At 44.3% G+C, this 25,753-nt stretch overlaps 1 long non-coding RNA gene across 2 annotated transcripts in view; it reads left to right on the top strand.

Moving 5' to 3' along the window:
• Window positions 1-25,753, top strand: part of LOC134997763 (uncharacterized) — a 113,725-nt gene that overhangs the window by 72,791 nt on the left and 15,181 nt on the right. For both annotated transcript variants that reach the window (XR_010200580.1, XR_010200967.1), the window contains exon 2: window positions 17,233-17,375. This is a non-coding gene — a long non-coding RNA (uncharacterized LOC134997763). The remainder of the gene's footprint in view (window positions 1-17,232; window positions 17,376-25,753) is intronic.

The following is a 25,753-nucleotide window of genomic DNA, read 5'->3' as shown; positions in this document are numbered from 1 at the left end:
ATGATAACCTCTCGTCTCAACAAGAAGCTTCATTGCTATTGTTCCAGGTAGAGGGACCCACAAGTAGTGACAGTGGACGCCCTGGTGTCTCCGTGGGTGTTCCGGTCGGTGTATGTGTTTCCACCTCTTCCACTCATTCCAAGAGTTCTAAAGCTCGTAATGAGATCAAGGGTTCAGGCGATCCTCATTGCTCCGGACTGGCCAAGGCGGGCTTGGTACGTGAACCTTCTGAATCTCTTGCAGGAAGAGCCGAGGCCTCTTCCTCTTCGAGAGGATCTGCTGTTGCAAGCACCGTTCACCTATAAAGATTTAACGCGGCTGCGTTTGACGGCGTGGAGGTTGACCGCCTGATACTAGCTCGGAAGGGCATTCCGAAGAAGGTCATTCCTACCCTGATAAAGGCTAGGAAGGGGGTAACGTCTAAACATTACCATCGGATTTGGAAGAAATATGCTTCTTGGTGTGAATCCAAGAAGTTTCCTACGTTAAAGTTTCAACTGGGATGTTTCCTCCTCTTCCTACAAGCAGGTGTGGATTTGGGCCTGAGGTTGGGATCTGTGAAGGTCCAGATTTCAGCCCTCTCCATCTTCTTCCAGAAACATTTGGCTGCCCTCCGTGAGGTTCAGACTTTTTTGAAGGGAGTTCTGCACATCCAACCTCCCTTTGTACCGCCTACGGCACCTTGGGACATTAACGTGGTGTTGCAGTTTCTCCAGTCGGATTGGTTTGAACCTCTACAGGAGGTTGAGTTCAAATTTCTTACTTGGAAGGTGGTCACGTTGTTGGCCTTAGCTTCTGCTAGACGTGTGTCAGAATTAGGGGCTTTGTCCTATAAAAGTCCTTACTTGATCTTCTACGAAGATAGAGCTTAACTCTGGACACGTCAGCAGTTTCTTCTGAAGGTTGTGTTGGCATTTCATATCAACCAACCTATTGTGGTGCCAGTAGCTACTGACTCCTCAATTACATCAAAGTCCTTGGATGTTGTAAGGGCTACGAAGATATATGTGAAGAGAACTTCTCGTCACAGAAAGTCGGACTCTCTGTTTGTCCTATATGATCCCAAGAAAATTGGGTGTCCTGCTTCTAAGCAGACTATTTCTCGCTGGATTCATTTCACTATCCAGCACGCTTATTCTATGACAGGACTTCCGTGTCCAAAATCTGTTAAGGCCCACTCTACTCGTAAGGTGGGGTCTTCCTGGGTGGCTACCCGGGGTGTCTCGGCATTGCATCTTTGCCGAGCTGCAACTTGGTCTGGGTCGAACACGTTTGCAAAGTTTTACAAGTTCGACACTTTGGCCTCTGATTATCTGAAGTTCAGTCAATCAGTTCTGCAAGAGCCTCCGCGCTCTCCCTCCCATTCTGGGAGCTTTGGTACATCTCCATGGTACTAATGTGGACCCCAGAATCCTCTAGGACGTAAGAGAAAATAGGGTTTTGGTTACCTACTGGTAAATCCTTTTCTCGTAGTCCGTAGAGGATGCTGGGTGCCCACCCAGTGCTTCATTTTCCTGCAACTGTTATCTGGTTCAGTACGACTTTGGTTAGTTATGTACTGCATTGTTACTTGGTAAGTAATGTTTCAGCAGTTGCTGAATTTTCAAGCTAAGCTAGCGTGATGTGCCTTGTATGTGTGAGCTGGTATGAATCTCGCCACTATCTGTGTTAAATCCTTCTCTTGAAGATGTCCGTCTCCTCTGGCACAGTTTCTAGACTGAGTCTGGTAGGAGGGGCATAAAGGGAGGAGCCAGCCCACACTCTCAAACTCTTAAAGTGCCAATGGCTCCTAGTGGACCCATCTATACCCCATGGTAGTAATGTGGACCCCAGCATCCTCTACGGACTACGAGAAAAGGATTTACCGGTAGGTAACCAAAATCCTATTTTTACCTCAAATGATGAGCCCTGAGAAGAGTAAGAAGCTAAGCATTGAGACCTAGGGCCCTTTGCAATAGGGTCAACCTATCCCTGCAAACCTTACATACTTAACATACAGCGGGTGTAGCTTGACCTATCGTCCAATCATTTACAGCACTGAGCAGAGCAGCATCAGAGGCAGGAGGGGGCAGAGAAGGAGGCGTATTATTCTCCTCAGGTCCGGCCTTTTGACAGCATCAATCCGGGGAAGACAGCTGTGCACAGTGGATACAATTTCAATACAACAGAAGCACCTTGTTAAAAAGCAACATTTATATCAATAGCTCATATGGGTAGTTGTAAAAATATTCTCCCACAATGGGCATCAATAAACAATCAACAGCCTTTCAATGTAAAAAGTAACCCCCTATGGCAGAGGTCCTCAAACTCGGTCCTCGGGGGCACACAGAGTGCATGTTTTGCAGGTAACCCAGCAGGTGCACAGGTGTATTAATTACTCACAGACACATTTTAAAAGGTCCACAGGTGGAGTTAATTATTTCACTTGCGATTCTGTGAGGAGACCTGCAAAACATGCACTGTGTGGGCCCCTGAGGACCGAGTTTGAGAACCTCTGCCATAGGGGTTATATAATTAATAAAACACAGTCCCAGACATATTTAGAGAGATATAATATTATATTCGTAGCTTAAATCCTCCCGCTGGGATAGTGATATAGCTATAGGTTATTAGCACTCTCACTGGTATAATTATTAGACGGGGACGCCCGTGAGAGACTATCCCAAATATCCGGTCTGAGTACTCCCGGTGAGGAAACTAATTGACTGGCAGAGTGTATTGCTCCAATCACAAATACAGAGGGCTCAATTTCCAGTGAGAGTGCTAATAACCTATAGCTATATCACTATCCCAGCGGGAGGATTTAAGCTACTAATATAATATTATATCTCTCTAGATATGTCTGGGACTGTGTTTTATTAATTATATAACCCCTAGGGGGTTGCTTTTTACATTGAAAGGCTGTTGATTGTTTATTGATGCCCATTGTGGGAGAATATTTTAACAACTACCCATATGAGCTATTGATATAATTGTTGCTTTTTAACAAGGTGCTTCTGTTGTATTGAAATTGTATCCACTGTGCACAGCTGTGTTGCAACTAAGTATTACAGAGACAAAAGTAGTTTTTGTAATACTATGATGTCCATCGGTTATAGTTGGATCTCTTATATATAGAGACCCATAGGATTGGTTTTAACTGTGAATGCATATAGTTTTGGTGATTTAATATTTTAAATAAAAGACTCCTTAAAACTGGACAGCACCTTCAATAAATCTCTTTTGTTTATTGTTCCATTAAAAATATTGGGACTCAACACCCCAAGCATTTGAGGGCAGCAGTTCGTTTTAAGAGGAAGTAATTTAATGGCAAAGGTTCTGTGGGAATTGGATAACTGACACACACAACTCAGCCTAGCGCTTTCTTGTATTTTGGTATTCAATCCGGGGAAGAACCACCCGAGGTGCGGCCTAACAAAGATTGGCAGCGGTGGGCGGAGCATGTCCTGTTGTAATTCTAATTAGTTTACCAGGAACTCCTTCAAACTTAGGGGCTAATTCAGACCTGATTGCTGCTGTGCGTTTTCACACAGCGGGCGATCAGGTCTGAAATGTGCATGTGTATGCACCGCAATGTGCAGGCGCAACAGACTGCAGCAACGGCGATCGCGGCACAGCAACGGGATGGTGCAAAAAATCCAAACGCACCGGCGATCGCAAGGATATTGACAGGAAGAGGGCATTTGTGGGTGGCAACTGACCATTTTCAAGGAGTGTCCGGAAAAACGCAGGAGGGACCAGGCGTTTGGAGGGAGGGTTTCTGACGTCAGCTCTGGCCCCGATCATCGCACTGGAAGAGTAAGTCCTGGGCTGCACAGAGACTGCATAAAATTAGTTTGTGCAGCTCTGCTACACATCCAAACGCACATTTGCACAGCGAATTCCCCCTCCCCCTGTAGACGGCGGCTACCTGATCGCAGGAATGCAAAAAATGCACCCTAGCGATCAGTTCTGAATTACACCCTTAAAGTTATACACACGGAAATACTTGAAATTCTGTAGCGAAGCATGGGTATTCAGCTAGTATATATATACTAGCATGTATATATATATATATATATATATATATTTAGAGAGAGAGAGAGAGAGAGAGATGTGTGTGTGTGTATGTATATATTTTTCAATATAAAACCCTTAGTTCACGGTGTCTTCCTTTCTTCCTCCCATCTCTCTCTTTTCCGTACGTCCCCCATTTCCTCCTCTTCTTCCCATTTTTCTATCCCTCCATCCGTCTCTCTGTCTTTCCCTCCCATCTCTCTGTCTCTTCTTCTCATCTCTCTCTCCTTCCTTCTTTCATCCCTTTCCCATATCCTCTTCCCTACATGTCATTGAAGGACATGTGCATATTTCTTTACCCAATGTGGCTGCTTTTACATCACATCCATTTACCAGCAGCATCAATGAAATCATGACCTGGACATGAGGTTGTCACATTGACCAATAGGAAGTGGATTTATATTAAAGTTCTGGAAGCAGAACAAAAGTACATGTGAGTCCACATTATGTATTGCTTTGGAGCTTAGAGAAAAGTGGCTTCCACATGATTGGTTGGCAGACACACACCTGAGCTGTGATTGGTTCATTAGGATTTTTTGGGTGGATGAGATCAGTTTCCTCTTCCAATTGACTCTCTGCAGTGGGATATCACTGACATCACACTTGAGGGTCTATGTACTGTACTAAACCTTGGAGAGAGATAAAGTGGAAAGAGTTAAAGTACCAGCCAAACAGCTCCTAACTGCCATGTTACAGGCTGTGTTTGAAAAATGACATGTAGGAACTGCTTGGTTGGTGCTTCTGGATCTATATACTAAGCCTCGAAGAGATATATAAAGTGGACGGAGAAATGAACCAGCCAATCAGCTGCATGTTACAAGCTGTGTTTGAAAAACGACAGTTAGGAGCTGGTTGATTGGTACTATATCTCCGTCCACTTTATCTCTCAACATGTCTTGGTACATAGACCCCTTGCTAATGGTTAGTAATCCCTGTAGAGCAAGGGATCTAGACTTTTCTTTTAGGGGTAATTTAACAATTAATACAGACTCGTCCATATTCTATTCCTGACTCTACAGACTTCTTAGCCTATACTCTTACAGCAAATCCCTAACCCTAAATATTATGGAAATTAAAACAACATATAACTAGAGATGTGTGCTGACCACCGCGTTTTGGTTTTGTATCTGTATTAGCTTCATGTTTTGGTTTTGCCAAATCCACTCTCACGGATTTTGGACTGTCAATTTTCCCAAAATGGCCAAAACTGCTAATATCACATAATTTGGGCCTTTTTTTTGTTCCTACAGCATTATTAACATCAATTTCCTTTATATCCTCATTACCATCTTTACTTGTACTGCTCCTTGCATATTCAGAGGGTGCAGAAATACTGGAAGGAGGTGAAAAAGGCCTCAAAGAGGACTGTGAGAAATGTCAGACACCCCTAGGCTCTACTCGGGGACATTCGGAATCTGAACACACAGTTTGAGCCTTAATGGGTTTTTTTTTTTTTTTTGAGGGGGGGCACTGATATGTGGCTTTTTAAGGTGATACCTCTACCCCTTTTTTAACGTTGTGAAAAATTTTCATTTCAAGTGCTCTTTCTTAACTTTCTGCCCCCTGGACTACCATTAATAGCTGTTGTACTATAATGACTGTCAGCAACTGCAGTGCTAGTATTTGGTTGCTTCTCCTGCTCTTCTCAACTGATTGTCGTGATCCATATCGATAAACACACACAAGCTATACTAAATCAACTACAGTTTCATAAAATTGTTTATTTGCTTGAACTTTTTTTTAATAAAAAAATCACCACTCACTGCAGAGTCACAGTACTTATATGTTATGTGAACACAGTGGGGTATAGCACCTACACCACACACCAGTTGTACAACGAAAAAACTTATTTTAGTATTTATTTGAAAATGCCAACTCACATTTTAGTATTTATTTTGAAAATGCCAACTCACACTGCAGACTGACAGCGCTTCTATTTATGTGAACACAGTGGGGAGTGCAGCACACACAACAAGTTGTACAAAAAACCCCAGCAATTTTCAAAATTTTTTTTTTTTTACTTTTTGAAAAACTTTTTTGGATGGACACTGGACAGATGCATCACCAGCACTAGAGTGTATGAACTGTACAGATACATCAGCAGCAATGAAGTGTATGAACACTGGACAGTGGATGGTCCCTGGACAGATATTTTTTAAAACTTTTTTTGGTGGTCACTGAACAGATACATCAGACGCACTGGAGTGTATGGACACTGGACAGATACATCAGCAGCACTGGAGTGTATGAACACTGTACAGATACATCAGCAGCAGTGGAATGTATGAACACTGGGCAGTGGATAGATCCTAGACAGAAATGTCAGCAGTACTATAGTGTATGAACACTGGACTGATAAATCAGCAGCAGTGGAGTGTATGAACACTGGGCAGATACGTCAGCAGCACTTGAGTGTATGAACACTGGACAGTGAATGGACCCTGGCCAGATATTTATTTTTGTACTTTTTGTACTTTTTTGAAAGGACATTAGACAGATACATCAGCAGCAGTGGAGTGTATGAACACTGTACAGATATGTGAGCAGCAGTGGAGTGTATAAACACTGGACAGTGACTGGACCCTAGACATATTTATTTTTTACTTTTTTTTTACTTTTTTAATTGGACACTAGACAGATACATCAGCAGCAGTAGAGTGTATGAACACTGTACAGATATGTCAGCAGCAGTGGAGTGTATGAACACTGTACAGATATGTCAGCAGGGGATCGGTATGAAATCTCGCCAATCATAATCCCGACGGTCTATATACCGACACCCATTGACCGATGGTCGAAATCCCGACAAGGTCTAAATACCGACACGGACTAACTACCGACATGTAAAATACCGACAAGGTCTAAATACCGACATGTAAAATGCCAACAGGTCGAAATACCGACATGCATTTTTTGATGTTTTTGTGTGTGTATGTCGACATAAATCAACATGGACACCATATAAAGTGTACCGCGTCCCCTCGCATGGCTCGCTGCGCTCGCCATGCTTCGGGCACGGTGCCTCGCTGCGCTCGGCACACTATTATATTCCCCCTCCAGGTCCACTGGGACGGTAAAGTATGAACAAGTCGGTTTTAATGAAAAAAATCATGAAAAACTTGTGTCGGTATTTCGACCTGTCGGCATTTTACATGTCGGTATTTAGACCTTGTCTGTATTTTACATGTCGGTATTTAGTCCGTGTCGGTATTTAGACCTTGTCGGGATTTCGACCATCGGTCAATGGGTGTCGGTATATAGTCCGTCGGGATTATGATTGGAGGTAAAGTGACTGCATCCCGTCAGCAGCAGTGGAGTGTATGACCACTGTACAGATATGTCAGCAGCAGTGGAGTGTATGAACACTGTACAGATATGTCAGCAGCAGTAGAGTGTATGAACACTGTACAGATATGTCAGCAGCAGTGGAGTGTATGAACACTGTACAGATATGTCAGCAGCAGAGAGTGTATGACCACTGTACAGATATATCAGCAGCAGTGGAGTGTATGAACACTGTACAGATATGTCAGCAGCAGTGGAGTGTATGAACACTGTACAGATATGTCAGCAGCAGTAGAGTGTATGAACACTGTACAGATATGTCAGCAGCAGTGGAGTGTATGAACACTGTACAGATATGTCAGCAGCAGTAGAGTGTATGAACACTGTACAGATATGTCAGCAGCAGTGGAGTGTATGAACACTGTACAGATATGTCAGCAGCAGTAGAGTGTATGAACACTGTACAGATATGTCAGCAGCAGTAGAGTGTATGAACACTGTACAGATATGTCAGCAGCAGTGGAGTGTATGACCACTGTACAGATATGTCAGCAGCAGTGGAGTGTATGAACACTGTACAGATATGTCAGCAGCCAGTGGCGTAACTACTGCCCCCGCAGTCCTCGCGGTGGCTTGGGGGCGAGGGGCTGCGGGGGCGCCACTGATTACAGCAGACTGACATGCGGACGAGCGCCCGCATGTCAGTCTGCTTTCTCCTTCCCGCCGCCGCTTGTTGGAGGGACACGGACGGCACAGCGTGTGCCTCTCCTGTGTCCCTCCTGCATCATCTCCGGCGGCCGCGGGTCTAATAGGGGGAAGTGCCGTCCGTGAGCTCTAATTGGCTCACGGACGGCACTTCCCCCTATTAGACCCGCGGCCGCCGGAGATGATGCAGCAGGAGGGACACAGGAGAGGCGATCTGTGCCCTCCGTGTCCCTCCAATAAGCGGCGGCGACGGCGGCACTGGGGGGAATATCTGGCACTGGGGGGGGGGATGTCTGGCACTGGGGCATATATGGCACTGGGGGGGAGATGTCTGGCACTAGGGGGGATATCTGGCACTGGGGCATATATGGCACTGGGGGGGGATATCTGGCACTGGGGGGGGGATGTCTGGCACTGGGGGGGATATCTGGCACTGGGGGGGGGGGATGTCTGGCACTGGGGCATATATGGCACTGGGGGGGAGATGTCTGGCACTAGGGGGGATATCTGGCACTGGGGCATATATGGCACTGGGGGGGATATCTGGCACTGGGGGGGGATGTCTGGCACTGGGGGGGATATCTGGCACTGGGGGGGGGGGTGTCTGGCACTGGGGCATATATGGCACTGGGGGGGGATGTCTGGCACTGGGGCATATATGGCACTGGGGGGGGATGTCTGGCACTGGGGGGGATATCTGGCACTGGGGGGGATGTCTGGCACTGGGGCATATATGGCACTGGGGGGGGGATGTCTGGCACTGGGGGGGGATGTCTGGCACTAGGGGGGATATCTGGCACTGGGGGAATATCTGGCACTGGGGGCATATGTGGCACTGGGGGGGAATATATGGCACTGGCGGCATATCTGGCACGGGGGGAATATCTGGCACTGGGGGCATATGTGGCACTGGGGGGGAATATCTGGCACTGGGGGCATATGTGGCACTGGGGGGGGGGGTATATGTGTACCTGGCACATGGGGGGGGGGGGCTATATTTGGCACCGGGGGCATGTGAGTACCTGGCACCGTGGGGGAATATCTGGCACTGGGGTCATATGTGGCACTGGGAGCACAGCCCTAGCAACAAGGACTACCTCCTAGCAACGAGCATGACACCCAGTGCATGAAACACCTGACAACGAGCATGACACCCAGTGCATGAAACACCTGGCAACGAGCATGACACCCAGTGCATGAAACCCCTGACAACGAGAAGGTAATTGAAAAGTAATTAGAAGCCTTACTGTAGGACTTAATGTGTAATGGGCATTACGGTGTGTGGCATAATGTATCACGGACATTGCGGTGTGTGTCATAATGTGTCACAGGCATTACGGTGTATGGTATACTATATCGCGGGCATTGTGATATGTGGTATAATGTCTCAGGGTCATTGCAGTGTGTGGCATAATGTATCACGGACATTGCGGTGTGTGTCATAATGTGTCACAGGCATTACGGTGTATGGTATACTATATCGCGGGCATTGTGATATGTGGTATAATGTCTCAGGGTCATTGCAGTGTGTGGCATAATGTATCACGGACATTGCGGTGTGTGTCATAATGTGTCAGGCATTACGGTGTGTGGTATACTATATCACGGGCATTGTGGTATGTGGTATAATGTCTCAGGGTCATTGCAGTGTGGCATAATACATAACGGGCATTGCGGTGTGTGGCATAGGGTATAACGGGCAGGGCATTGCGGTATGTGTCACAGGCATTACGGTGTATGGTATACTATATCACGGGCATTGTGGTATAATGTCTCAAGGTCATTGCGGTGTGTGTCATAATGTGTCACAGGCATTGTATGTGCTATAATGTATCAGGGGCATTGCAGTGTGTAGCATAATGTATAACGGGCATTGCGATTCCTGTCATAATGTGTCGGGGGCATTACGGTGTGTGGCATAATGTGTCACAGGCATTACGGTGTGTGGCATAATGTGTCACAGGCATTACGGTGTGTGGCATAATGTGTCGGGGGCATTATGGTGTGTGGCATAATGTGTCATGTGCAATATTGTGTGTGGAATAATGTCTAAGGGCCATTGCAGTATGTGGCATAATGTATACTGGGCATTACTATAAGGAGGAAAAATGACAAATAATGTAAGGGGCATGAATAAGGATTATTTTTCTTTCCTGTGGTGGCTAACGTCTGGGCGTGCAGGTTGCAAAACTGGGGTATAAGGTAGTCTTTTCCTGCAATACCACGCCCCTTTATGAGAAACCACGCCCATTCCAACAAAACCACGCCCCTTTTTTGCAGCGCGCGTCTTTGGCGCGCGCATATTTATCCCTTTCTTGCTCCCAATTATGCGGCGGGTGGGGGGGGGGGGCGCGCCAAAGAATTTTTTGGCTTGGGGGAGAAAAATTTCTAGTTACGCCACTGTCAGCAGCAGTGGAGTGAATGCAGTGGATGGGCCCTGGACGGATATGTCAGCAACACTATAATGTATAAACACTGGACAGATACAGTACACCAGCAGCAGAGAGTGTATGGAGTGTATGAACACTAGACAAATACTGCAGCTGCACTGGAGTGTATGAACACTGGACAGATACACCAGCAGCACTGGAATAGATGGACACAGCACAGCAATCACTGGACAAAACACAGCCACTTGAGTGGATGGACACAGCAGCAGCCACTGGACACAGGAAATAGATAGACACAGCACAGCAGCCACTGCGCGCAGCACAGCCACTTAATTGGATTGACATAGTACAGCAGCCACTGTACACGACACAACACAGCCCAGCAGCGTGGACAGTGAGAATTGGCGCAGAGTCACCACCACAGGGTTCTTATATAGAATCGAAAACCTGCAAGAATCCAACGCCGGGATGATGAGGTTTTGCCTTGTTTTGGATTCCGAGCAAGGCAGGAAATCCTGAGCTGCCACTCGGATTCCCTTGGATTCCAGAGGTTCAGGTTGGCTCGGTTTTCTAAAAACCAAGCGCAATCATCTCTACATAAAACTATACTTCAGTCCCTGCAGAGCCAAAACTAGGGTTCTTGTCACCCGGGGCAAGGCAGTAATGTAGCCCCACTCCCCTTCCCCCGGCAAGCACACTTCTATTTACTCTGGGACATAATCTATATTGATGCGCTCCCTATAGTTGTACCCCCTATAGATGCTTTCCCTATATATGTATACTCCCACTAGATGCACTCTTTAAAGGTACTTTGCAAAGGTGTACTTCTTCTAGACTTACTCCTGATATATATACATTCCCTATAAATGCAGTCCCTATGGATGGGCTCGCTATAGATGCTCTCACTCACTGCAGTGGATGCCTGGGGCCGGTGTGTGAGGGCAGGGGGCTGCTGCTCGGATGATCCTCAGAGGAGCATGGTGTGTGGTCAGTGATGGAACTCAGCTGCCTCCGGTGTCTGTGCCTCTGTGTAAACTCAAAGCTCCTGTCCTGGCATGTGATTGGCGGAGAGACATGGAGGGCGGGGCCATGCACAGCCCAGTATAGAAGTCTTAGCCCACTGACTGGCTGGGACACTGCAAAACTTTCCCAAGGCTTCCCCAACCCGGGAGAGACTGAGTACCGACACCCACACAGGCAGCAGTAGCGACGCTGGGAGCGAGGAACACTGAGATAGCTGCTGTATGTATGCTATTGACAGGAGAGGAGATGATGCGGCAGTGTTGTTTGAGGGTGGACAGCTTGCATCCCCTCAAATCTAGCACCCGGGGCGTGTGCCCCCCAACACACACCTCAAATCCAGCACCCAGGGCGTGTGCACTCCCCCCCCCCCCCCCCCCCCCCCACACACACACACACACACACTCAGCACTCCCCCCCCCCCCCCCTAATTAAGGCCATGGTCCCTGTATAATACACACATCCAAGCTCATCCTGCAGAGGATTTAAAGTTCAGACGACATGTGCCATAGACAGGCATTTAACTGGACAGCTATCTTTAATTACATTATGTCGCATGTGCCTGCACCATGGTAATGATAACCAACATTGATGTAATCCCCATGTATTAAAATACACAAAACTCCAAACACGGAGTTTGAGACACTGTAAACTATCAGTAGTAATGTAAAATATGTTGACCTTGTCAATATTACATTTGATTTTAATTAGCCTATATTTTAAGCAATGCACAGCATGCCATTTGGGCACTTGAACACCCAACCTCATGTACTATAATCATACACTTAACAGAGGAGCTTTGTACAAGTCTGTTAATTACTGTATAACAATATGTAAGATAGTTTTAATTGTTAGTTAAGCCACAGCAACTAAGCATATCGACTGTATGTAGAGTGCAGCTGCAGACTAGTAAGAGGTGGTCAGTCATGCCCTGCAGCACCCCCTTCTGGCTGTTAACACTGTTAAGTGTTGTTGGGGACATTTACTGAGCAGTGATAAGAGCGGAGAAGTGAGCCAGTGGAGAAGTGCCCATGGCAACCAATCAGCACTGAAGTAACATGTATAATTTGCATACTATAAAATTATACAGAGCTGCTGATTGGTTGTTGAGGAAACTTCTCCACTGGCTCACTTCTCCGCTCTTATCACTGCTTAGTAAATGTCCCCCAGTATGTGGTACAAGAGATTGGATGTTTGACTCACTTGCATGGCATGTTGAGCATTGTGTGTTTCAAATATAGGGGGATTTAACTAAAAGTTATCATTAACCAGGTGCACATATCTCTTTTCTTTTGGGACTATGATGACTCCAGGGTAGTTGCTAAGAATTGACTCGTGATGGCAGAAATTAAGTGTGCCGTACATGGTCAGACTGTGTTGGGTGGATGGTTCTATATGTAAGAAGGTTTCTCTGGACCCTCAGGCATGATAACCATTGCAAGAGCAGATCCCCATTAAGCATCCAGGAGGTTAAGGGAGGTCAATAGGTTTAGTGCACAGCTTCACGGCTTATAGGCTAACCAGTTCCTGCCATCCCTGGCTGAGAGGTGCTGTAATTTGTGTATGACATAGCAGCTCATAAGTCCCCACTTTTATACAGGACCATCTCCTCCAAAGGGGGTAGGTTCGCTGGGGGAGGACTGAAGCTGTTTCAGGGCATCAGAGAGAGCTGTGAGTGGAGAATAGGCAGGGACTCCCTCCAGCGCTCAATGCATCTGTGGCAGTGAAGCCAATTATATAACCTAACCTGCTGTTGCCTTTCAAACTATTGCTGATTTAATTCTAAGTGCTAAACTGCTGAAATCGCACAAGTACCTACAAGTTACAGGCTATTACATTTCGGGTTTTACATCTACTGACATGCTGTCTGGAAGACAACAGGGAAGGCTGCATGTTAAGATTGCCAGAACTACTCACACAGAGACACATAGGGGTAAATTTACTAAGACGGGAGTTCTATTTAATATGGGATATTGCCCATAGCAACCAATCAGAATCTACTTCTCATTTATCTAGCGCCTTCAAGAAGATAATACCTGGAATCTGATTGGTTGTTATGGGCAACATCCCATTTTAAATAGAACTCCCATCTTAGTAAATTTACCTCATAGACTCAGTTGTATACAAAAGATTAGTCACCCTAGTCAAACTGTATATTACACTTAGGGGAGTATTCAATTAGTGCCGTTCTTTTGACCAGTCAAAAAAAGGGCACTTTTTGCTAGTCGTTTCGACTGGTCGAAAAAGCTGCATGGGCGAAAACCACGTAGATCGACAGCGAATTCACCGATCCACGTGGTTTTCACCTGTGTGGATTTTGTTGAATTTGCGGGCTTTTTTGACAGTTTTTGGGTCCGTTTTCGCCCATGCCGATTAAACAAAAATATATATCAAAATAGAAGTAATTGTTTTTAAGTATGAATCTTATTCCTTCCAGAAGGAATTCTTTTTTATCCACCGAATAGTCTGTCTTATCTAGGTAATATTTGACGGCTTCTAATCCCTTTTCATGTGGTATGTTAGTGTAAAGTGCTTCCACATCGGCCGTTGCCATCCACATGAATTATTACGTCTAAAGAGGAAGGAAATTGACTACCTATACCACTGCATCTCTTTGTCGGAATATCACCGAGCGAAAAAAATCCCTAGAGGTCTACGAGTCCGTAATTCACCAACCATAGGACGTAATGATCCAAGCTTTTGTAAAAAATGGGTAGGAATACTCAATAAATGTTCGATGGACCTCATGCTGCTCATTATAGAGCAATCAACAAAAGAGATGAATACTCTAAAAGAGAAAATTGCCGTATTAGAAACTGCACATAAAGCTATTTTGGAAGCTGACAGCACAGTGAATTGGTACGAGAAATTGAATGGACAAATTCAAATCTATAAGAGAGACCTGATTAAGTTCAAGTCTCAGATGAAAATTAAAGTTGATCAGGATTATGAAAACCACACTGTGTACAGATGGTCTGATGCACCTAACAGACGTGATTTTAAACAACCTTTCTTCCGTTGACGCCCGCAGAGGCAACGAGATCTGGAGTCCTCCAATGAGTTTACCTCCACTGGGAGTGAATCAGAAAATAAGAACAGCTCCCCCAGCAATACCCACCCTTTAGGTGTGGATACCAGGACAAAGGGTCCAGGAGGAGGCGCCAACGCGCATTCACGAGGAGAGGACAGAAATGCCAAAGGCAGAGGAAGAGTGGGCAGACCGCCCAAAAACAAGACACAGTAGTGGTGAATTTATCTGACTATGAGTTATCCTCCACGGAAATTAAAGTTCTGTCAAAAGGACTATCATTTGTTCCTACAGGCCATTGGAATTCTCTCCAGTGGCAGGTTGAAAAATCTAAATTACATAGATCTTTGAAGCTTAAGGAACATTTTGCCAAAAACCCATCGTCAACTTCTAGAACATCTGAGATTCCGGTGAAGGTACAAAAAATATTGCCAAAGTCTACATTTGACCCACTGTCATCTAATGCATCAGTACGCACCTTTATGCGCCTGTTGGATAAGCAGACTGATGAATTCTTGGAAAATGTTCCTTCAGTTCGCAATAATCTGTCAAAGTTGGAAACGCAAGCATTAAAACATCTAGCAGCACAATCACAAATTATATTTAGACCTGCTGACAAGGGGGGAGCACTGGTGATCCAAAATCTTGAGCAATATAAACTGGAAATTGAACGTCAACTGGCAGACCAGATAACTTATAAGAAGCTGACACAAGATCCTACAGCTATGTATAAGAAAGAACTCATCACGATGCTAGATGATGGGGTGCGAGAGGGATTTATCTCTAGTAAGATCCGAGAGGCATTAGTTCCAGCTTTTCCAGTCATGCCTGTGCTTTATACTATACCTAAGATCCACAAATCTATGGTTAACCCCCCAGGTCGCCCTATAATTTCAGCCAGACAGTCTTTGTTTCAGCCTACAGCACTTTTTCTGGACTCATTTTTTCAACCATGCATTCAGGTACATGATAGATTTCTGTTGGATACAACCTCACTACTCAAGAAACTACAACAACTGCCAAAACTGGACAAGGATGTATTGCTTTGCAGCATTGATGTGCAAAGCTTATATACAATTATTCCACACCAAATGGGTTTAGCCTCCGTAGAACGGTACTTACAAGGACATACTGAATATAAGGGTCCGAATGTTCAATTTTGTGTGTAGCTTCTCAATATGATTTTGACAAAAAATTTCTTTTTGTACGATGGTAGCATTTATCTTCAATGCATGGGGTGTGCTATGGGGTCCTCAGTGGCCCCGGCATACTTCAATATTTTTATGTTTGAAGTAGAGCAAAAAATTTTCTTTGATAATCCTGATATAGCAAGTAAGATTATATTTTATTGTCGCTATATCGACGATCTGCTCCTTTTCTGGAAAGGATCCAGACAGGAGTTGATGGGTATAATTGACCAGCATAACAGGCAAACCCATCCGGTGAAATTGACATATACCATAGAGGATACCTGTATCAACTATCTTGATGTCAAAATCATCTTGGAGGCAGGTCACATTCAAACATCTATATTTTCAAAGCAAACAGATCGGAATAACCTTTTACACTACACTAGTTTTCATCCGATACCTCTTAAGCAGGGCTTGCCATACTCACAATTTGTACGTGTCAGACGTATTACGTCTGACCCCGTTCTGGCTGAGATTCAAATGAATCAGATGATGTCAAGATTTATTGAGAGAGGCTACCATATTGATGCATTAGAACAAGCAAAAAGTAGGGCTCTTAATTTGGATAGAGCAGGCTTATTTGAGAAACAGTCCAGAACAGCTGAAGCTGGCCCTGTTATTCCTTGGGTGGGCCAATATAATGCCGCTAGCAAGGGAATTAATCAGATATCGAAAAATCTCTGGCATATTGTTCAAAGTGACCCAGAACTAAAACTTGCTGACACGAAATTGATGTCGTGTTATACACGTGGTAGGAACCTTAGAGACATCTTGTTTCGTACCGACATAACGACCCGCACCTCTAGATTGGAAGGAAGACAGGGCTCCAGGAAGGGCTGCTTTAGATGCACTTGTACCACATGCCAGTTCTTGATTGCTGGGGAAACATTCCAGCACCCACATTCTGGCCGTACATTTTATATTAAACATCGTTTCACCTGTTCATCAAAATTTGTGGTATACCAATTTATATGCCCCTGTGGGCTGTCATACGTCGGTAAGACCAAACGAATGTTTAAGGAACGTATGGCAGCCCACAGGTCAGCAATCAAAGCTGCAATCAGTAAGGGGGATAGCGAACAGCCGGTGGCTAGACATTTTAGCCAGGCTCGTCACCCCCTGGTATCATTGCGTTACCGAATGATCGATCAGGTCCAACCTCTGCCTAGAGGCAGGGATCGTGGCAGACGCTTATTACAGCTTGAATCGCAGTGGATTCATAGATTGGATACAGTATAACCAAGAGGCTTGAATGACCATATTGGTCTTGGCTGTTTCTTCTAATGTTCAAAACCTTTCTAATATTTAAGACCTTTAAAACCTTCTGGTAATAATGTGGCAATTTGTCTCTATCCCTTATATAGAAAAGTGGTTGTTAGCAGTCTCTAGGTAGAACAATACTTTTTCTATATTTGTTTTCCAGTGTGTTACGCTCTTTTTATATGTTATTAAGCATTTTTCTAATGTGTAACATGGGGGTAATAGCCAGTATTGTATTAGTTTAAATATTGGATGTTTTGTTAAATTGACGGAGGATTGCACAACTATGTCTCAACAGTGTGTATCTTGTTGTCTTGGTAATGGGGAGCACAGTGATGACGGAGCCTCTGTGGACGTCATCGCTTGAGCGCCGGCCGGAGCGGGCGGGTGACCCGCCTTCCGGAAGACGTCCGTCACCGGGTGATTTATGGCTGTTATAAGGTACAGTTATTAACTTATTTGTATGCTGACCTGACGAAAGTGCTATATTAAAAGCACTGAAACGTTGTCATTCCCTATGTTGGTTTGAGTTTGAATTATTGAGACGCTAGGAGTGCCGTACCATCCACTTGCTGTTGGTATATATATATATATATATATATATATGTGCTGTGTGACTGAGTGATGTGTGGGTGGGGGGGTTCAGAGGGGGGGGATTTAATAAATGGGTTATATATATACATGCACAGTATATGTAGACAATGTATATACATATAGAGCCTCTCTCTATAATAAATAAATATATATATATTTATATATATATATACACACACACACACACTGTATATATGTATAATATATATATATACACACACATATATATATATATATATACTTTATATTTACACTGTGTGGGTATATATAGCCTATTTATTAAACATGCCCCCCTCTCTGAACGCCCCTCCACCTGTAGCCGCACCCGCACACACTCATCACTCACAGTTGCTGTGGCTATCGGGACATCACAGAAGGGGAAAAGTGAGTTCTTCTCACCAGGCTCTCTCCCCGCACGCGCGCCCGGCTCCCGTCCACGCGCTCACCGGCACCCCCGGCAATTCTGGACCACACTGTCCTCCTGACCTGCTGTCAGAGTCAGTGCCGCACGAAAGCCCCATTGGGAGCTGCCGCAGTTACCGTGCGCTGCGGCTCCCCCTACAGTTAATCAGCTCATCAAAGTATAAATATAAGGAGGCTGCAGCAGAGTCGCAGATACTGCCTGCAGCCTCAGTTCCTCCGGCTAGGAAAATGTTTTTAAAAAAAAGGTCAGCTGCGCTGAGGTATTGGCGGGCGGGCGGGGGGGTTTCCAGGTACTCGGAAACCCCCCCTGCGTGCGTGTATGAAAAAGGGGAAACAGGGAGACACCCGTGCACTACAAGGATGTAAATCATTTTACATATATGTGACAAAAACTCTTTGTTTTCCTCATTTTTCCTAAAAATTAGAATTCCTTTCCCCCCCTCTTCTACTGATATATATATATATATAAATTATATACAGTATTTATTTAAGTGTTCTATTTGTAAAAATACGTTTTTCACACTGTACAGTATCTTACATTACCCTTAAAATATGTACCATTACCACAATCCTATAGAATTGTCGTATCAGCATTTAATCAGAAGAGTCTGAATTTTATCATTCTTTTCATTGAAAAATGAATTGCTTACAGGTAAAGGGCACAGCCAGCAGCAGAGACTGGAGATTGTATCTCAGTGCACATTGTGCTGCACCGATGCATCACAAAACATTCAGTTCACTTGATAAAAGCATTCCTGGTGTGTGAGTCTGCTGTATCATCTTTCAGAACTGCCACCTTGATTCAGTGATCCAGGCCACAGCTGACAGAACACAGCGCTTTTATGTGTGAAGTGTTTCATCGAGATATTTCCAATTTATATTGAGTTGAAAGTCATTGAAATAACTTATGATGTTGTTACCTTGAATATTCAATGAATGTATTATAATATAAGCTTTTATAAGAGAGGCTCAACAACTGAACACCACACAAAGAATGACAGTATATGAATGTCATCATTCTTAAGTGTTTTAAGACATCACCGTTTTTAAGCATAGTTTATTGTGTACACATGGTGAGATTTATCTGTCCAATCTGTCTGGTGAGAACAAAAATCTGGTAATGGATAAGAGCAAATGACAATAGACCATTTGCTCCCAACCACTGGAAAATAGACAATGGTTGTTCAAACAAATAGGTTAAATCAGTTTGTTTGGAAAAATGTGTTAAATCAATAGTTTTAATCCATTTTCCAGTGTTTGGGAGAAAATGGTTGCTTGTCATTTGCTCTCATCCATTGCCAGATTTTCGTTCTCACCAGACAGATTTGACAGATAAATCTCACCATGTGTACACGCGTTTCTTCAGGACACTCGATGGCTGGATTGGAGGTGAATGTTTTGTAGATAGCTGTTGTGATTTTTAGCACTGCGCATGCACCCAATGCCCAAGCTATAGGGAAATAGGATTGATATATATGAGATGACGTCTCCATATGTATAGTATATTAGTATATCCAGATCGGAATAAGAGTCAGGGGCCTATTTATCAAATAACATATGCAGGATATTCCTCGAAAACACACATTTTTAGAGGATCCCTGCAAATATTAAGGATCACTCGAATGTACGAAGGAGGGACCACCGTAGATATCTTCGATAATGTATATGTTGCAGTCCCTCCATTTACAACAGCAGCCACAACCTAGGGGCTGCGAAGATGGCAGCGTTGCCAAGCTCCGGCATGTAAAGCAATGGAAAAGTAATCAAGTTCCAGCACGTGAAGCAATGGCAGATTTACCAAGCTTCAGCACATGAGGCAATGGCAAAGTTACCAAGCTCCAGCACATGAGGCAATGGCAGAGTTACCAAGCTCCGGCACGTTAGGCAATGGCAGAGTTACAAAGCTCCGGCACATCAGGCAATGGCAAAATTACCAAGTTCTGGCATGTGAGGTAATGGCAGAATTACCAAGCTCTGGCATGTGAGGTAATGGCAGAGTTACCATGCTCTGGCATGTGACACAATGGCAGAGTTACCAAGCTGCGGCACGTAGGCAATGGCAGAGTTACAAAGCTCCAGCACATCAGGCAATGGCAAAATTACCAAGTTCTGGCATGTGAGGTAATGGCAGAATTACCAAGCTCTGGCATGTGAGGTAATGGCAGAGTTACCATGCTCTGGCATGTGACACAATGGCAGAGTTACCAAGCTGCGGCACGTGAGGCAATGGCAGAGTTACCAAGCTGCGGCACGTGAGGCAATGGCAGAGTTACCAAGCTCCGGCACGTTAGGCAATGGCAGAGTTACAAAGCTCCGGCACATCAGGCAATGGCAAAATTACCAAGTTCTGGCATGTGAGGTAATGGCAGAGTTACCATGCTCTGGCATGTGACACAATGGCAGAGTTACCAAGCTGCGGCACGTGAGGCAATGGCAGAGTTACCAAGCTCCGGCATGTGAAGCAATGGCCTGTCGACATTATAATTTCAACATTGTTGTGTCTATATTATGAATGTCAACATGGTTACTGTCAACCATCTGACCAGATACCTTGTATATAGCTGTACAGACTGGTTAAGGTTTGTGGGGCCCCAGGAGATCTATGAATGAAATTGTCACAATGATTTATTGGCATTGGAGATGCCTGAGCCCCACTCCCAGTTCCCTACCTAGCACTATTGTATATGGGCCATGGATTATGTCACACACTTGCTGTCTTGCCCTCTCACTTCTGTACCAGTTATGTGGCTATGTGTGAGAGCCTCCTCCTGTAACCTGACACTGCACCGTTACTGATGCTATGATATCACATTCACCATGATCTCTCACACTCTGATCATCAGCCTGTAGGCCACATTGTATTTGCAACACTGTAACAACATTATTAAATGAGATCATTTCCAGGTGTATCTTTAATGGGTGCAGCCAGCACATGGTCTGACTGGACTGGTACCATTATTCCAGAGATTTCTCGTACAATATGGTGTTGGATATATGGTGTATCTATTGAAGACATAAGGACTCTGGCTCATTTTTCAGGGTGTAGTGGGCCCACACAAAGACTTGCACATGGGCCCCCTCATTTATTATAATGCCACCGGATCATGTATTTCATCTGAGTTAGGGCATAAAATACCATTGGGCTGCCACCGTTTTAGTGTCTTTTGCTGCAGTCATGCCTGCGACATTGTGCTAATGCTAATACAGCCCTTCCCCTGGTGTAATCATGTGCGCCTGGCTGTGCAAGGACTGAGCGGCCTTTAATGTAGCTCGTAACCACTCTTGCACCAACTCGCCCAAGACACTTCCATACCATACCCATCATATGGAGTATCTCCGTGTATCTGTTTTGCCACCTTCCAGGAGTGCATAATACATTCCACTGCGGCTCAATCGGTCCTGCAACTTGATTTTGATATGTACCAAAAGGATTTCTCTGCATTATGGATGCCTGTGCTAAGTGAGTGCTAGATTTTCACACTGCCATGGAAACAATGGCAGCACTAAGTTGTTACTAGGGGTCTATTCACGAACCAGTGAAAAGTGTGGAGAAGTGAGCCTGTGTAAAATTTGCCCATGGCAACCAATCAGCTCCCTGTAGAATTGTATAGTCTGCAAATTACAAATGTTACTTTAATGCTGATTGGTTGCCATGGGCAGGGCCGTCTATTCATGTGGGCTCAATGGGCAGCTTCCCAAGGCCTCCAGGAATATAATGGCAAAAGGCTGATAGCCAAGGGTTCCCTTTTTCTAGTGGTACCAGATTTTTGGAAAATCGGCCCTGGGGAACCGGAGATATCCAACTTCAAAGCAGTGGTCCCCATCCAAGCCTGTTAATTGCTCTTCCTAGCCAGATTTCTCGGGTTTTGTCTGAGATAGAGTTTTTCTGAGGATATACTCCAAAAGCTGGGACTCTCCCCTTTCAGTGGATACTGACAGCTTGTCTCTACTATGCCCAGAACCAGAGATATCAGCCTTCAAGCAGCTGGTCCCTACTCCAGCTCCACAGTGCAGCTTTATATTTTTTTGTTGGATTGCACTGACTGCTGATCCCCAAATTGCCAGTACCTCCTGAAAGGTTTGACTCTTTAGTTTTTTATTCCATTGAATGCTAAGAAATCTATTTCCAGGAAGTGGCGATATCTACAGTCAAGCAAGCTGCCCTCCTAACAGAAAATGATGTATATTAAACCCACTCCACTATCCACTCCTCCCCTGCATAGTAAACACCGCCTACCACCCTGGAAGTTATGTACCATGGCCCCTTCTTTAAGCCCAATGCCCCCTTCTACAGTTTAGTGTTCACCCTCCTGACCAATTTCCCACCATCTGTGTAGTAAAGGAGTAATTAGCAGATATTACTGCTCCAGGTAATACATGCTGAGCAGAAGATATAATATCCATTACTACCTGTGGGACATCAAAGCTGCTACTGATAGCACCCCTGCCCCTACCACTGGAGGACGGGTAGGGGCCCTAGTGCATTTCTTTGCCATGGGGCTTACTCTGCTGTTAAGACAGCCCTGGCCATGGGCAACTTCTCCACTGGCTCACTTCTCCACACTTTTCACTACTTCATGAATAGACCCCTGTGGACTCTTACCGTCGGGTGTCTTTACCAGTGCTGGCTTTGTCATCTGTAGCTGCCGAAAATTGCTTCTCCTTACTGTAAAAGCAGGAAGTGAGCTCTATCAGCTTGGGTTGGTTATTAATAAAGTTTGTTTAAAAAACCTCTCTGCTACAGCTGCACTTTACAGGATTCTGGAGACAGGGGGAGTCCAGGGTTTGTGCTGTCTGCCGGTATTGCCAAGGAGGGGACTTATGGACCCTCACACATCTATGAGACGATTTCTCGCTGATCCACCTACCATTGACTAAGGATGATCGGTGATCAGTTAGGGAATCAGGGAAATTGACCAAGTTAAAAATGCCCTTTTTGCTGATCCCCCACCGTTTTCGGCAGGATCTCCCGTTGCCTCAGTAAATCTCAGAGCCCAGGAACCCAAAAAGAACTGGAACCTTTAAAGCTCATTCAGTGTGACTACATATTTCTTTGTTCAACCAGTTGCTGGTGATAAAATATAAACTGTGTGTTACAGAGTTGGGTATCATTTTGGAATGGGTGCAGGTGTGACTTCAGCGGAGCTGGAGTGTGGGTTCATGGTACATTTGCTTTTGCTAAAGGTATCCCTTATTGCTGAGTCTGACTAACTCTGAACTTACTAGTTATATTCAGATCAAACCATTGATAGGATAAAGAAGAGTTAATATTACGGGTATGAGACAGGCTGGTTATAGGAAAAAGAAACGGTAGGGCAAAAGAACTATAAGCAGGTTAATGACTAAATTGAAAAAAAAGGGAGTCCCGAGTTGGCTGTTGCTGCAGACAGAAGCCACTGGGAAAATGGTGCAGTGGCCATTTTCCCATTGATTTGCGCTTGAGTAATAGAGATGTCAACAGGAACAAGGCACTGACATTATGTTCCTGGAGACCTGCTTCAGTGCTGCCAGATCAGAGGGTGCCCACACAGAGTCTGCACATGGGCCCTCTCCTCTCTTAAATCAGTGTATAGTCATTATGTCAACATTCAAAATGTCAACATGGACAAAATGCCGACATTTTCACAATGCAGACAAGCACAAGGTCCATGTTAATGTTAGGGTTAGGCTGCCATTAGGGTTAGGCTGTGTTTAAGATTAGGGTTATTCTTGAGATATGCTAAAAACATTATGTTGATATAACAGCTGTCACAAAGGTTGACATTCATGTTGAAATTATGCCATGTTGACAAAACATCCATGTTGACATTCTGAATGCCTATAATTAGACCATGCCAACATTCTGGTGTCAACGTTCTGACTGATGACATTTTGTACCACACCCGCTGAGATCAAGGAAGGTGGCAAAGAATTGAACCAAGGGCCTAATTCAGATCTGATCGCAGCAGCAAAATTATTCTTTAATGGGCAAAACCATGTGCACCGCAGGTGGGGCAGATATAACATGTGCAGAGAGAGTTAGATTTGGGTGGGGTGTGTTCAAACTGAAATCTAAATCGCAGTGTAATAATAAAGCAGCCAGTATTTACCCTGCACAGAAACAATATAACCCACCAAATCTAACTCTCTCTGCACATGTTATATCTGCCCCCCCTGCCCATTAGAGAACAATTTTGCTGCTGCGATCAGGTCTGAATTAGGTCCCAATACATGAATTCACAGATCACAATGCTGAAGTGCTGCTTTCACTGCAATGATTTATAAAGGATCTTAGCAGATAGTGAAAGTATGGTAAACAATGCAATTCATACTACTGTACCCTACATTTATACTCAGTTTGTTTCAGTACCTATGAGGATAAATTGCCTTGGTATGGCACCAAAAGTCTCAGAATGTTCTCTCACGTCATTTTAAAATGATCACATTATTTCTTTATATAATTACTTATTACCCTCAATTACTTTACAAATAGACTATTATCTGACCACATGGAACAGTCAAGCATTCTATAAATGGATTTTTGTTTTACAAAGTTCTAAAAGGCAAATATGATTCATTTTGAAGGAACTATATTATTATACTAATGGTTAGTCAAAGACACAGAGGGTCTAATTGTGGACCGAAAGCAGGAAACCTCAAAAAAACAAAGACAACCACAGAGAGAGCAAAGTAGACCAACATTATGGAGAGTGTCACATAATATACCAATGCATCATGTTGAATACAGTTCACATTTATGACTATGGTCGGAACGAAACAACGATACGAAAACCAACAGATTAAGTTACTCCTGTTCTTGTTTCTGCCACAGAATTGTATCACAATAATCTAGACTCCAGCATAAAACCTTAGAGCAGTACTTCTGGAAATGCTGCCCGTCTGGTTATATTGCTTCATCTGTTCAGTTAAAATATTGGATATTACATTTTCTTTACATTTTTCCTGCACATAGAGATAGCCGAGATTATTGTTAGAGTTCCAAAGTTCAATAAGATGATTTATTGTAATTACTAATTACTGACACTTATTGTTCCTTGGAATATAGAAGCATTTTGACTTGGTTGATTCTTCTGTCCTGTTCTCTGAAATGCCTTAGGGGATAGGACTGATTAGTTAATTTTAAATTGGAGCTTATTTCACTGGAATGAAACAATTAAAAATGGGACAATACAGACTCAAATTCATTTTAATCAGAACTGTGCTATATTTGTTTATGGTGAATCCATTGGAATTTTTGCTCTGGCATGGTAACTTGGACCTGTCACTACAAATTTTAGGATTTAATAGTATATCAGAAAACTATGCCCGTTATATATTTTGCTTGCTATTAATTCCTCACATTAACTTTTTGAAATTCCAACTCTTACTTCTGCTTTACAATACATACACTTTCTTCCTAATCTTAATAAATTTAAAGGCACAGTTCAGAAGGTCAGAGTCCTAGCAGGGCGATAATGTGCCCTGGACCGGCCTTGCCTCCTGGGCCCCGTCATGATGTCAAAAGAGGGGGTCAGGCTGCCGCTGCAACCGGTAAGTTGTGCAGGGCAGTACTACGGTGGATCTACAAGCTGTACTGTGCCATTCCTAGTCATCCTGCATGCAGAATACAGGTTACATGGGGCATGGACTCTTCTACCCTTTCTGCCTTACTTTCGTGGAGGCAGAACAACTCGCACACCCATAGTTATGGCTTGACAGAAGGTTTTGTAGTAATCTGTAGATAAAGTCAGTATCACAATGTAAAAAAAGGGGAAGAATCACAATGCGCAGCACTACTAGTCTGCCTGGTTAGGGCCACACTT

The sequence above is a fragment of the Pseudophryne corroboree genome, chromosome 1, assembly GCF_028390025.1.
Source record: "Pseudophryne corroboree isolate aPseCor3 chromosome 1, aPseCor3.hap2, whole genome shotgun sequence".
Taxonomy (NCBI): Eukaryota; Metazoa; Chordata; class Amphibia; order Anura; family Myobatrachidae; genus Pseudophryne; species Pseudophryne corroboree.
Note: the sequence above shows the minus strand (reverse complement) of the source record. Positions and strands in the feature narration are given on the sequence as shown.